This window comes from Podarcis vaucheri (assembly GCF_965113315.1).
Source record: "Podarcis vaucheri genome assembly, chromosome: 3".
Taxonomy (NCBI): Eukaryota; Metazoa; Chordata; class Lepidosauria; order Squamata; family Lacertidae; genus Podarcis; species Podarcis vaucheri.
The window spans coordinates 81,402,603-81,417,411 of NC_138761.1; the positions used below are offsets into that span (position 1 = coordinate 81,402,603).

The window sequence follows — 14,809 nt, forward strand, 5'->3', positions numbered from 1 at the left end:
GAAACATATCTGGAATAAAACTTTTAAAAAACTGAAGGCAAAACTCATATAAATTCCTTCACCTATATACCCTGATTGAGTTACCTGATTTTTTTATTCAAAAGAAGAAGAAGAAAAGAAATATTCTTTCATGTGTGGATAGAACAGGCCCACCTTTTTTAAAAAAGAAAAGAAAAGAAAAGAAAAGAAAAGAAAAGAAAAGAGAGAAATGGCAGTGGAATTTCATTTGTGTTGATAATTTATCCATTTGCTATAGACACTATCTAGTTTGCTATGAATGCATTTCCGATGGCACAAGATTCAGAAACGTAACAAATCCTTTCACACCTTTTCAAATGTGTTTACACGAAACAGTTCCAAAGGACAGTTTCTCTTATCTTTCACATCGAGTTACGCAAAGGTCAGCCAAAATAGAATGTTGAAAAGATTCCAAACCTTTCATTGAGAAATATGTTAGCGTTTGAAATTCAGAGGTGACGACTGCGTGGAAATTAGTGATCCACGGTGTTTGGCTGATTCGGCTTGCATCACTAAACTGACATACAAAATTAATGACTATAATTTTAAACTTCAAGGCAAAAGGGGAAATTGTCACACAAAATGATTGGATCAGTAAGGATCTTGAAAATAGAACCACAGCTGTGGATGATCCTCCACATTATCAAAAAAAAAATTCTTTTCATCATTTCCCATCTTCAAAAGAAAGTTAAAGAAGCCGTAAATGTTGATAACACTTTGCTGAATAGCTTGACAAGATTGTAAGAACTTTGAAAGAGGATTTTGGACTACACACATATCAAGCCAGCAGTCAATTTTCTCACTAACCCTTTCATCATTGGTGAATAAGCACAATTGCTAATATACACACAGCTGACACAGAATGGAAATCATAACTCTGTAAACAGATGCACAATTAAGGCAAGATAATCTGCTCCAGGTTTTCAGTCATTAGCTGAGCACTGGAATTTCCATTTCTGAGTGAAACTGTATTTGTGGCATTGAAGACAATGGACTAGAAGTTCAGCTGAATCTGGACAGGTGCAGACCATATTCATGGCTGCCTGATGATGGCAGTGATGCCAGACCACAGATGCTGGCTGAAAATATGCATTGTCTGGGTTTTAGCTAATATAGAGAGTATATAATTTTGTGTTTGTTGTACATTTTGGGGGTATTATGGTAACCTTGTAATTATAAAATTGTTAACTTATGACTATTGTTGCAATTCTCAAATCACTCGCTGTGACATAAGGCAGTCAATGTGGCCCAAAAGCCAGAGGAGGGACATGGACCTAAGAGACACCGATTCAAGTCCAAGTCCATCTATAAGTTCATCAAATGACCCTGAACAAATGACCTATACTAGTTTCAATAATGGATTGTAGTGGAACAAAGCCATTTGGTAGTCATTAACACCTGCTTCATGCATTCAGAAGAACACATAGGAACATACAGTGTGCAGTGGAAGTGGTATGGACCTCCATCATCCACATCTGCTCTAGCCCTTAAAGTCTGCTTAAAGTGGCACCTTAAAGTCTAGCAAATTTATAAGCTTTCTTGGACTTCATTAAGAGCATGAAATAAACAAATAGCTAGGATCAGCGTGTCAGCTACACTGCATCATGGTTAGATTCTCTCTGGAAACTAGGAAGCTTTTCAGTAAGCAAACTAATTCGTGCTTTCATAATAAACCAAAGCAAGGACACTTGCAGTTACCACATTGGCCTCCCCACAATTTCATTTCTCACTTTGCCAGGTCTCTTCCTGATGAATGATGCTGGGGCCCCAGGAGACTTTGAGATGCCTTACAGCTGAATTGGCTTTCAAAGAATGATACAGCTTGCTTTCAGAGTGTTTTCTGTATATTATTTGTTTAGCAACCTGGAGCAGTGAAACCTGGAAGTGGTGTAATTCACATTTACCCCCTGTACTTTGTCAATAACACTTACTCATTTTCTCTACTTGAATGGCATATCCCCACAGGTAATTGTCTCGGCATTTTTATGTGCTTCTACTTATTCACTGGAATGAGCAGGAAAATGTCCATCAGAAATGATTACCATCTCATAGCCATGCTCCATTTTGGCTCTTGGAATATTAATATTGGGTCCAAACATAAGAAGTGTCCTCCTGGATCATTCCAAAGGCCTTTCTAGGCCAACCCCCCAAAAATCTGCAGCAGAAACACTGTAACTATTGGCAAAGGACAGTGTTTCAGGCTTAGATGATCAAATTTCTTGCTTTGGTGTAAAAAAAAAAGAGATTGCAGAACATGACTAGAATTCAAAAACTGCTCCCCCTCCTCTTCCATTAGTGAATACCTCCACTAGATCAAAAGCCCCTCCGTGAGTTTAAGGGCACCAATTGGATCCAACTCCATATTAGTGAAAAATGGGGAGATCAGCCCAATTAATACATTACTCAAGCAGTATTAAAAAATTCAAAATGCATACAAAACGGAGAACTTATGGGAAATTATGAGAACTTATGAGAGCCAGTGTGGTGTAGTGGTTAAGAGCAGTGGACTCGTAATCTGGGGAACTGGGTTTGCCTCTCCGCTCCTCCACATGCAGCTGCTGGGTGACCTTGGACTAGTCATACTTCTCTGAAGTCTCTCAGCCCCACTCACCTCACAGAGTATTAGTTGGGGGGGGAGGAAGGGAAAGGAGAATGTTAGCCGCTTTCAGACTCCTTCAGGTAGTGATAAAGCGGGATATCAAATCCAAATTCTTACACCACCGTTCCTGGAAAAAGTTGTACTGGCAAGAGAATTTCACATGCCATCCCTCCATCTCACTTGACCTGGCAGTTTCAAACACTGTTATGACTGCTCCCTTGTGTCCATTCCTAATAATCTGTGTTCACATCATGGGTTTCCATGGGGTGTTTTCCAGGAGGACAAGCAACGTAAAACATGGAAAAGGAGGAGCAGGCCAGTTTTTTACCAAAATTGTGAAGAATACTGCTTGTACTTTTTGCCTCGTAACTCAAGTTCTACAAATGCTGGAACTTGCTCTCTATTCTAAACAAACAAACAAAAAAGCTGGGAATTATGGTTCAGGGGTGACCTCCCACTCCCCAGATGTCCTTAGTTCATGATGGCATTGGGATGCTTCTACACAATCCAACTTACAATAGTGTTTACTGTTTGTACCTGCAAAACGTTTTGGGCTGGACATAATGCTTTGTTTCCAAATGGTACATGTCCTGGAGCTCCGTGCTGAAATCCTGTAATATTTCATACCACAAATGTTCCGGGAGGTGGAGGTTGTCCAGCATTTGTTGCACTATAGCATGAGACTACACCTCCAAACAGCAGTGACAGGGTAGCACTGGGGAAGCATTGCAGAACCACTATTGGGATGGTGTGTGGACAATCCACTACTGCATCAGTGACATGTTTCAAAATTTATTGTTGTTTAGTCGTTTAGTCGTGTCCGACTCTTCGTGACCCCATAGACCAGAGCACGCCAGGCACTCCTGTCTTCCACTGCCTCCGGCAGTTTGGTCAGACTCATGTTTGTAGCTTCGAGAACACTGTCCAACCATCTCGTCCTCTGTCGTCCCCTTCTTCTTGTGCCCTCAATCTTGCCCAACATCAGGGTCTTCTCTTCTCATGAGGTGGCCAAAGTACTGGAGCCTCAGCTTCACGATCTGTCCTTCCAGTGAGCACTCAGGGCTGATTTCCTTCAGAATGGATCCATTTGATCTTCTTGCAGTCCATGGGACTCTCAAGAGTCTCCTCCAGCACCTTAATAATGTTTCAAAATACTCCCCACTTAAAGCCAGCAGTCTGGAGGAGTCCTTTTAGAATACAGGTGGCTACAGGTGGCAATGACAATCACACTCTCAGTTAACATATGAATAATGTACTTGAGAGTACCCAAGAAGGGTGTGTGTGAAAATTTGAGCTTTTTGCTTGCCTGCTTCCTGCTGAACCCCTAATCTGTGATTAAAGCTTTAATCAGTTAATCGCACCAATTAACAGATTAAAGCTTACAGCTCTAATTACTTCTCATTGGCTATACTTCAGACACACACATTGCAAAGGAAGCAGAAAGATGCATCCCTGTTCATTTCCCTTTGAAGCGCCTCCATACTCATTCCAGAAGACATCTTCCCAGTACAGAAAATACCAGGAGTGGGATTTAAATAGCAAATTTTACAAAAGAAATATACTTGATAGACAGTAATGCAAGTTATCCAGCTGCTGCAAGATGCTAAATTGTTCCTTAATATTTATAGGGTTGCATGCAACATAGCACCAAGACTAAGATTTCATCAGTACGAGGATTTCTGCTTGTGCAACAGAACCTTCTCTCCTGTTCCTCTTCCTGCACACCCACTAAATCAGGGTTCTCCCGACCTTCCAGAGCAGATCTGGTGATGGGACAGTGTGCATGGGGGAGGATGGGAGTGGCGTCCCACTGTGTTTGCGGGAATCCTTGCACTGGCTTCTGCTAGCACAATGGAATGGTTGAATTCTGGCCACAATCAGCTGAATTCCAGTAGCATCTGGGCGTATTCTCTGTGTATCCATAAGTGATCTCTGCAAGATCTGTGGGTTTAAGGGAACTCTCAATACATCAAATCCTTTATGAATTCTTTGCCTATCCCCCACCCCTATTCTAATGCAGTGTTGCCAGAGTTGAAAACATTGATTTTCAACCAAATCTTGGTGCCATGTTACCTGGAATGAAGCCAGAGTTAATATCTTGCTGCTTTCAAATACTACATATACAATTCTATTTCAGCACTAAATATACTTTTATTCTCTGAAAACCATCTGATTGATCAAGTAAATAAATAAACAAGCATATCAATTAATGGACAGGAACTTTGAGACGCACAAGTCAAGACTGAATTTCCTTCATTTAAAAGTTCATTAACAGAGTTGTGCAAAATGAGAAGGATGCAAATGTTGCTAACTTTAATTAAAACTTAGGCTAAATCTAATGAAAGTGTCATGATTGCGAAACTTATATTTTTCCCTTTTTATAATAGTGTCATTTGTATCATGATCCTACCCGTCATCCCCATGAAAATTCAGGGCCCCCTTCAGTTACTGAAAAAGAAAACATTTTTGAATGCACGTGTATACTCACACAACTGAAAACTAAACTTCTGATGGTGTAAATTAGCATACACCTAGTCAGTCTAAGTAAATCAAGGGTAGAACTGTCTGTCTTGCCACTCAAAGGAGATTATGTGATCTTCGTAAGTATATGTCTATACTGCTTCTCACTGGAGTAGGAAACATGCAGGAGAATGGGACCTCAAACACAATGCATGAGCTTATCCACTGAGGGTGATAACTATTTAAACAAGCTGTATAATTGGCTATATGGTGCTGCAGTTTACTTCAAACACACTCCCTGAACCAAATCCCAGATCTTTTATGCCTGTGTCCAACCCCACTCCCAGGGAAGGATCAATCTCTAGTCATCACCATAGCTGCCCCTTCAATCCCACTGAATTTAGACACTGCCACCCACCTAAGGACTATGGTACAAAGACCTTCTCCTGGAGTCTCTGTGGGTTCTGGTAAGTGATAATTGGGAGCACACAGCATGGGCAGGAGGAAGAGACTTTGTGTTCGGCCAATTCCACAGAAAGTTCTGAAAGGCATTTGGCCATTGCTAAAGCATTATCTTAAAACTCCAGACATGTTGATTAAATGGCAGAGTTCTGTGTTACAATTAGCACTGCATAATAAGTGGAACACAGCAAGCACAGTAAAGCAAGTAAAGGTGCTTGTGTGACAATTTTGATCTCTCTCTGTAAATGTGGATGAGATGCTCTATGTGGTCCATATACAGGACTCCAGAATACAGTTCAGCATAAAGCGTTCATGTCCTACAATCCAGAACCATCTAGGACCCTACAGGTATGGGGGACCAGGCTCATCATCTTTAACTTGAAAAAGTGGCACATCGGTCCTAAACACACCATGTAGAATTCCGTCAGGTGTCAGCTGAAATGCATTAGCTTTATTGTTGTTCTATTGATTATTTTGGTACTTTATTGCTTCTTAACATGAATTGCCTTGAGATATACATTTATTGGATTATTATTTTAAAAAACTTGCCAGTTTAAGATCAGAGTTAATGCAATTTCCAACAAGCTAAGGCTGATGCCTTGACAGACATCTCCCAAGATCAGCAATAATGTTGTGCAGTGTCACAAATTGTGCTTGTTTACAACTTAACTTCCATGCACCTACATTTTCTTTGGTCTTTCAGGCCAAAATCCATTTGCTCTGACCTGTACTGCTTTATGTAGCATCTGAGCCTTACTTTATTGCTAGAGGAATCTCTATGTGAGTTGACTCATGCCAGTTGGTTGGTTACTTACAGTACATAAGTTGACACAATGGCTGTGACTCAGCAGTTCCAGCATAGAAATCCTGTGTTTCACATAGTCGGGCTTCGTTTCTATCTTCTGTGAAAAGCTTGCACACATGCCGACAGGTACATCACTGTGTGCACATCAAATTCACCATTTGAATTGTGCCTAATTTGCACAGTGTATTTTTAAAAGATTGACCTACCTCCTTATGGAATTCCCATGTACTCGAACATTGTTCTGTTAGCCTCATTCAACTTGATAAGAGACTATGGAAGTTTGATCCAGCAACATTGGGGGGGGGCACATTGGCTACCCCTGAACTAGACCCTTAAATATATTGGAACAAGGCAGAACACAGAAACTTTCTAAGCACTTAAAACTACTTGGCCACAGATGGAAGCATCTGTTTCTGTCCCTCAGATGTTGCCCACTGGAAAGCTTTCTTTCATGTAGCATTTCACTCTTGGGAGATTTTTCCTCCCAACCAACCCCCCTGTACAGGCTAAAATGGCCAACACATGGGAATGCATAGGACATCTCTAACTAATGAAAATTGTACGGCTCTGTGAAGATAGATTTTTTCCAGTGATGAAATCAGCTCATAAAAGTCAGACCTTTGGTAACTGAAAAAATCTGGTTTGTGGTGGCTATTTTTGACCGTCAGAGTGTGAATACATGTTGTTTCCCCCCCCAAAAAAAAAAAAATAAGTGAAGGACAATGTATCCTTGTTTCCATACTGTTCATTAGTTTTGTGGCTTAATTCCTATCTCTAGTTAGCAGGGGCAAGCAAGCAGCTTTGTTCATTCAGCAATTGAAGTTGAATTGCCCTGCCACAGATCATGTGAGTTTGTCGCATGAGTGTTGCCAACTCATTTCTGCTTGAGACCAAAGCATTTGCCTGCCAGCATGGCATTGTCCTTCAATGCTCAGACACTTTGGAGCAACGAGCTGTGAGGAATTCACCAGTATAAACAAGGGTTTTTTAAAAAAAGTTTACAGATCCGAAAGGTGAAGGGGCACAATACAGAATTAATGTGGTCATTTTAGCCTGATTTCGGAGTTACCATATTGTATGTTTGCTACCAGAGACACAACTGAATTATATAAGCCCCCTTCATACCTTATCTTACATGCATCCACCTTACGTGTCGATGGAGTGGTATCATACCACTGACCTTGCCCTGACACTGCCATGTCTCACTGGCCCTGCCCCACATAGCACTGAACATCTGGAAAGAAGCAACCTGTAGGCATACAGTTGTATGCACATGTGTGGACCATGCAACTGGGAATCCTAATTGTAGCAGGTTGTGTGGAACATCTACAGGCATATAGCTGTACATATGGACCTTCAGGTCCATACAAGCAGGTGTTGGGCCAAGACAGCAGGGCATAGTGATGCCAGAGCTGTGATTCTGCACCTGCTCCATAAGTAGTATGAACATGTGAACACTGTATGAAAGGAGCTATAAAGGTAAAGGGACCCCTGACCATTAGGTCCAGTCGTGACTGACTCTGGGGTTGCGGTGATCATCTCACTTTATTGGCCAAGGGAGCCGGCGTACAGCTTCCTGGTCATGTGGACAGCATGACTAAGCCGCTTCTGGTGAACCAGAGCAGCGCACGGAAACGCTGTTTACCTTCCCACCAGAGTGGTACCTATTTATCTACTTGCACTTTGACGTGCTTTCGAACTGCTAGGTTGGCAGGAGCAGGGACCAAGCAACGGGAGCTCACCCCGTCATGGGGATTCAAACCGCCGATCGGCAAGTCCTAGGGTCTGTGGTTTAACCCACAGCACCACCCACATCCCTGAAAGGAGCTATAGAGTCACCCTAAACCAGCAAGGGAAACCCACCTGTGGAAGTAGGATTGGGTGAGGAGAGCAATTGCAGCAGATTATGCACTTCTGAATGTACACAGTGATGATCTTCTAGGTTCCTTTGGGTACATGTTGCAATCGGGATGGGGTTTCACATCTGCATCAGGAGCAGGGCTGACCCTACCATTAGGAAGAACAAAGCAGCCACTTCAAGGGCAAATGCTAGGGGCAGCAGAAATAATGTTAACTGCCACCCCTGAATCCTCTCCCCAGTTACTTCCATCCTCCTAAGCTAACACTAGCAATGTTTGCTTGGTTCTGTTTTACTTAGCCATTTTCTCCCAATGCATCTTCTCCCATCTTCTCCCAATGCATGACAGACAGCACCGTTAAAAAGGACCCTCAGCAAACAAGCAGGCAGGGAAGCACCAACTCGGTCATGAACTTTATCAGGCACTGTACAGATTGCTCTGCCTATGTGATGCAGTGGAAAGACTGTATTGGTGGACATAACTGATGGTGGTGAGAAATTATGTCGGGTCTCAGCCTGATCAGTGAGTAGATGGTTTTATTAGATGAAAACTTTGGTCTTTCTGAAGGATGAGTGGGACATATATAAACCCTATCCTTTTTATTATAAATCCAGAAATGAATGCAGCATCCCATAACCAAGGTGACAACTCAATGCAAGGCAACCCCCCCCCCCCCGGTTTCCTATAGGAAAATGTTATTGCCTCTTTAATAGCAGTTCACCTTGCCCAGAATTATGTCTAACTTAGGAATCAGAAGATGGAAAGGAGGGATATATATGTTTTATTACTTTTACAACTATACATGTAGAGGGTTTGTTGTTTTTTAATGTAAATCTTCTGCAAGAGGTGATTTACAGCAAATAGAAGTACAACAATCCTAAAGAATGAGCCTTTTGCTTTCCGAAAACTAAAGTATAGTCAAGCTGTGTGGCTTAAGGTACTGGCTCACATTTGCATTCAGAATCTGGAATTTTTTTCTGCAGCCAAAAGCTCAGATAGAGGGTGGGGAGTACAATGTGTGGGCTTGTGCAAGTGCAAATACAAAAGGTCACTGTCTCATCTAGAGAAACAATAAGATTAGTGCTTTTATCACTCATTTTTTGCTATCCTGCACTGTTCTGTAAACACTGTTGTATGACTTTGCCTCTTATCATCAGTCAACGGGATCTGCTTTTGTTGAAAGAGCGTCAATCACAAGGGTTTTGCCATTCATATACTTAGCCTTATAGCTGCAGGGACTGGGAGTGGGGGGAGGACAGGCTTTCATTCAGCCTACAATAGGTGGCTCTGTCACTGTTAGAAAAATGCTGTGAGAGGAAAAGGAATCGTCATGGATAGTGTAACCAAGAGTTCACTTGCTCTGTCAAGCAGATTAAGATAAAGCTGAACGAGGTCAAAGCTATTAACATTTAGACTACAGGGTATATAACCAGTTAGCATCTAGTTAGACAGTGGGTTTTTAATTGGAGAGTAGCTTCCTTCTAACATTATGTAAACACTAATATTAGCTGAAGCCTGGGTGGTCCCATCTTTACAACCCAGAGGACATATTTGATGCACATCCAGCTCCAAATTATCCTTTATTAACCAAGCCACATTTGAATTGTAAATGAGTCCTGTCCCTACCACCCCACTGGCAGACAGAAAGCTTCAAAGTCACAAAAAACTTTGGCTTCCCATTTGTTTTCTGCAAAGTCAAATTCTCTTTTGCAGAACATACTTGATCTTGATCTTAGTCTATGTTCTATTGCTTTTCTAGAATTCATTTGTAAAAAAAAAGTGAATTTTTCACTCAGTTCTTACCAGGCTGGTAATTCCCTTTGTGTGTATGGAGGTGGGGGTGAAAACCATGACATGAACCTATACCCAGACCCATCATGAGAGGCCCTTCTTCGTGTGCCTCCTCTGTGAGAGGTCAGGAGGGTGGCAACTTGAAAATGGGCCTTTTCTGTGGTGACTCCCCACTTGTAGAGGTCCACCTGGCACCTTCGTTACCCATCTTTATGTGCCAGGCAAAAACATTCCTCTTCTCCCAGGCCTTTGGCTAATTAAACAACCTATGGCCTTTTAAACTCGGTGGGGGTTGTTTTTGTTTGTTAATATGTTGTGTATTTTTGTGTTTTTATATTATAACCCACTGTGAGATCCTCAGATAAAGGGCGGCGTAGAAATTTAACAAATAATAAAATAATAATAATGTGTGAAATGAACAAATGAAATTTAACAAATACAGAGGTGTGTACGCGCATGAACCCAATTTATGTAATCTTCCACAACTGTGCATTTTTCACATGCAAGGTCAGCCAAGTCGTGCTGAAGGACATGGGAACAAGCCTTGGTGCTAAAGAACCACAACACATAGATACGCACACACAGGGCCAGCCCTACCATAAGGCAGAATGAGGCAGCTGCCTCAGATGGCAGGTGTTGAAGGTGCCAATAGCTCCCACCATTCACCAAGCACCTCCTAAGCTAGCATGCCCTGTGTCCCCTAAGCTGGCCTCATGTACTCTGGCAAATGTTGTCCCATCACTAGTAAGATTCAACAGCCAGTATGGCTGAATCATGTATTCACTCCAAGGAGCAGAATGTATTGGATCAGCCCAGTACAGACACAACATATGCAATGTTTAATATGAAGAAAGGTTCCTATGGGGGGGGGAGAGCACCACCTACATCATTTTTGCAGTAGACATATTCTCATATGTAGGCCTCCATTCATATGAAGCTGTCTTCTGTTGGTTGCTGAAGACATTTTAATTACAGAAATCTTTTGTCATGCTAAATAATTGACATTTTATTTAAAGGTTGTGTTTTATCTGTTGTTTCTCTGCCTCTGGTGTGTTGTTGTTTTTCCGTATTTTGATAAAATAGATTTTTATTAAAGATCTTTAAACTTTTAAGAATCTTTCTTCCATTTCTCATGAATAGTTTCTAGCCTCATCACTAATATAGCATATTTATTCAGCCAAAATATGGTTAACCATAAAAATCTGCAAGAACTTTGAAAATGCATGCCTGTAGTGGATTTCCCGTGGGTTCCCTCCTCTTGTAGGTACACCTTATATACAATGAACTAACCTAGAGGGTAAAACACATCACTCACATCTTTAAGGGCTCATAGCTTTCACAGAACATAAACAACTAACAAAGTGCATATGGAGAGGACTCAGCAAACAGAGCAGAAAGTAATTTGTTCTCAATTTAGCAATACACCACCCAAATAGGATATCTGGGAAAAATAAGCATTTGGGTGTTTGTGCAGTTGTTCCACAGCCAACTCACACAACCTTGTTGGCAGTTTCAAGTTGTTATGTCTGTCATTTCCCTGCCTACAGCCAGGCAATCTGATGTATGTAAGATTAAGTCTGTTGCACACACCCATAACTTAGCCTACTTATCATGAAGGGTATGTCTTTCTGCCTCTGAATTCCAGTTGTTGTGGAATAGGAAGGGGCCTATTGTACTCATGTCCTGCTAATGGATTTCCCATCAGCAACCCGTTGGCTACTGTGAGAACAGAATGCTGCACTAAATGTGCCTTTGACCTGATCCAGAAGGTTCTTATGTTCTTGACCAAAAATGTAGGTTTTGAATGGCAGGCAAAAAAGTTAAACCCCATCCCTGGAAGTGACTGCATACAGATTGCAGTCAATACGCAGGTTGCCATAACGTACAGAAATTTCAAGTGACCATCATAAATTTAATGGAAGCATGAAAGACTTACATTGTAGTTTCTAGTCACTTTTCAGGGGGCTTGACCTATTGCACTCATGTCCTGCTTGCGGGCTTCCCAGCAGCAACTTGTAATTGGCCAAATCCAGCCCCTAAGAAAGAAAGAGAAAAGAGGGGGCATTCCAAGGTTTAATAGTCTAAATATAAGCAGAAATGCATTAAAAGAGAGTGGGGAGAGTATATTTATCATTCAAAAATAAATCAATGAGGAATTCAGAAAAAAGAGATTAAAATCCAAGTCTGAGTAGAATACAGGGTTTTCCACTTAAAATCCAAGTTTGAGTAGAACACACACACACGGCCCATCACTGTTCATTTTAGGTGACCTCTGCCTGAGATATCAGTGCGCAGCACAGAATATTTTATTAACAAGCCAATAAGAGTTTGGAAGGGCATATATCAAACTGCTGTAGATACCACTTTCCCCAGTCATCATTGTTGGCTGGATGGAGACAGATGCTCCCAGAGCATTTAATAGCTACAAATGTTTTCAAGTTGCTATTTGTAAAAAGAAAAGGAAAAGAAAGAAAAGGCATGTTCCTCCTTGTACTCCGGAGAAGGCAGGCAGCTCTTTGAGTCATCACAATGATCCTGCCTTCATCTTATACTTTAAAGAAGAAAATGTGAAGCATCTCCAGATGTTTTCAAAAACAGGTCAAAGCAACTACCACCAGCTGAGCTTCTCCTTTTTACTTTCCTTTTTGTTATTTACGGAGTGCACAAAGTAAACACATCCATGTATTCCTATTCTTCTTACAAACCATACATAAATGCAAGCCATTTCTTAACAACTTCAGATGTGTCTATAACAATATCATCTTTCCAAGTCACTAATGAACTTGGAAAAAAATACCTTGAATCCAACCTTTGTATAACATTGATCCTTCAGGCTCAAGCATCTTCTTTCTATTGAAATCTTGAAGGATTTCTTCCTGTTGTCCTCTTAATGTTCAAAAGAGACATTTTTCAAAGAGATTCAGACATCTCTTTAGTCTCAAATGATGCATTTTAATGAAATAGCTTCATTATGTGTTCAGGGATTCACAAATACAGATAGACAAGAGTTAGTCAGAACTCACTTATGAAAGAAGGGTGGCAACCATTTGAGTTATTTTCCTCAGTTCTTAGAAAAAAGAATTTCAGTTTGGGTATTACACTTAGCTGGAATTTCAGCCAATATCGAAAGCCTTAATCTAACATCACTTAGATCCAACAAAAACACAATATACATAGTCACAGACACAAGCAAACAAATGAGAAGGCTCATTTTATTTGTCTCAGTTCAAATTTGGGGGTTCAAAACTTCTGCCAAAGTCTGATCTTGCAAAATGGTATTTTTAATAGGTAAGTTGTTTGAAACAAACCGATGTGTTAATAATGGAAGTGTATGCATTTGGAAATCGGGTTTTCGGCAACAATATTTTACCCGGCAAATGAAAAAAGCCATAATAGGAGTGTTACAAGTTATTGCTACATAATGATTCATCCAAGTTGTTGTTAAAGCTCAGTTTTCCTTCTTTACAGGCCTCATTGCAGCTGTAAAAAAATGAAAGTGATGGCGAAAAAGTCAAACAGTGCAATGGCCCCATTACTGACAGAAGTTGGTTTTATGATTGTGCTGGGCCACTAAGAAGCCAATGCAGTGTAGTGACAAGACAGCCGAATTTCACTGCATGCTAACTCAAATGCAAGTCTCACTGTAAGCCCTGCACCTTACCCACGTGAAGTTGTGCATAGCTTGGCAGGCTAACAGCATTTGTGGAAAACTGGAGCGACAGAACGACCATCACATGCATAGCCCCAGAAGGGGTGCATCATTTCCAGGGCTGACACAGCAGAGAGGCCTGGGGTTTTTGAGGCCCCATCCCTACAAGCCATCCCTACAAGCCAGTTTCAGGGCATTCAACTGGCAGAGGACTTGAAGCAGAGGACTCCCCCACTGATGCTCTTTTTTGCTAGCTGAGACTGCCGGAAAACCGACTGTAATGCACTGCAACCTAAGAAGCACACCTGTGAACCAGGATCTGCTGTGCTCTCCTCTATGGTACTACTAAAGCCGAGTCAACATTTCCAGGATGATACACCTCAGAGAAAATGTCTGACCTTTCCTTTTTCTCCCCCAAGAAGATCACTTTGCAGAGTTTTACCTGAATATTCTCCACCATTTCCTTGGCCCACAATGACTGTGGATGGAAGATGCAAGATAGTGGGCCAGATTGCTAACGTAGTTGTTTTGCTTAAAGCTGCACAAACAAACAAAATGAAGGCCAAAGTTTCCCCAACCATGCCCTAAACAGCTATGTCTATCTCAAACAAGATGTCAACGATCGTTTCCTTTGTGAACATACAAATCGCTAGAACACTACTTCAAAGGGGTATTATAACAGAGAAGCAGAACCAGGAGTTGTCATTGTCCCACTGCATGCAATAATCCACTTTTTAAAGTGCTATGAGTCACTTTTGTGGTTAATAGGCATTCACATTTTCTTAAAGGGCCATTAGGCGCCAAGGAAAGGAAATATTAAATAGATCTCCTAATGGACTGTAAATCTTAGAACATAAGAGTTATTCTGAAGTTTCAATCCAGTCCAGTTTCTGGAGATGGCTCTTTAAAGCTTACCATTGATAAGAGTTTACTTGTACTAGGAGATTTAACTTTATAGAGGTCTGTTATACATTTCCTTTATGTGCCACACTTTACGAGCAAGTTCTCTGTACATGAAGGCATTGAAATGCACCACCAGAGAACTTAGTGCATTAATTCACTTGATCTGTAAAACACAGTTCACTCACACAGAGCAGATTAAAGACCTAGCAAAAGGGAGCAAGCTGGCGAACCAGGAATTAGATACATCATGCTGGAACTATATC

General features: G+C 41.2%; 1 long non-coding RNA gene across 4 annotated transcripts in view; it reads right to left on the minus strand.

Moving 5' to 3' along the window:
* The window catches only part of LOC309529106, a 239,630-nt gene that overhangs the window by 136,935 nt on the left and 87,886 nt on the right, over positions 1 to 14,809 (minus strand). For 3 of the 4 annotated variants that reach the window (XR_014218078.1, XR_014218079.1, XR_014218080.1), the window contains exon 3: positions 11,931 to 12,030. This is a non-coding gene — a long non-coding RNA (uncharacterized lncRNA). Of the gene's footprint in view, positions 1 to 8,867; positions 9,511 to 11,930; positions 12,031 to 14,809 lie in introns of those variants that run through there. The other variant, XR_014218081.1, reaches the window with a different exon arrangement.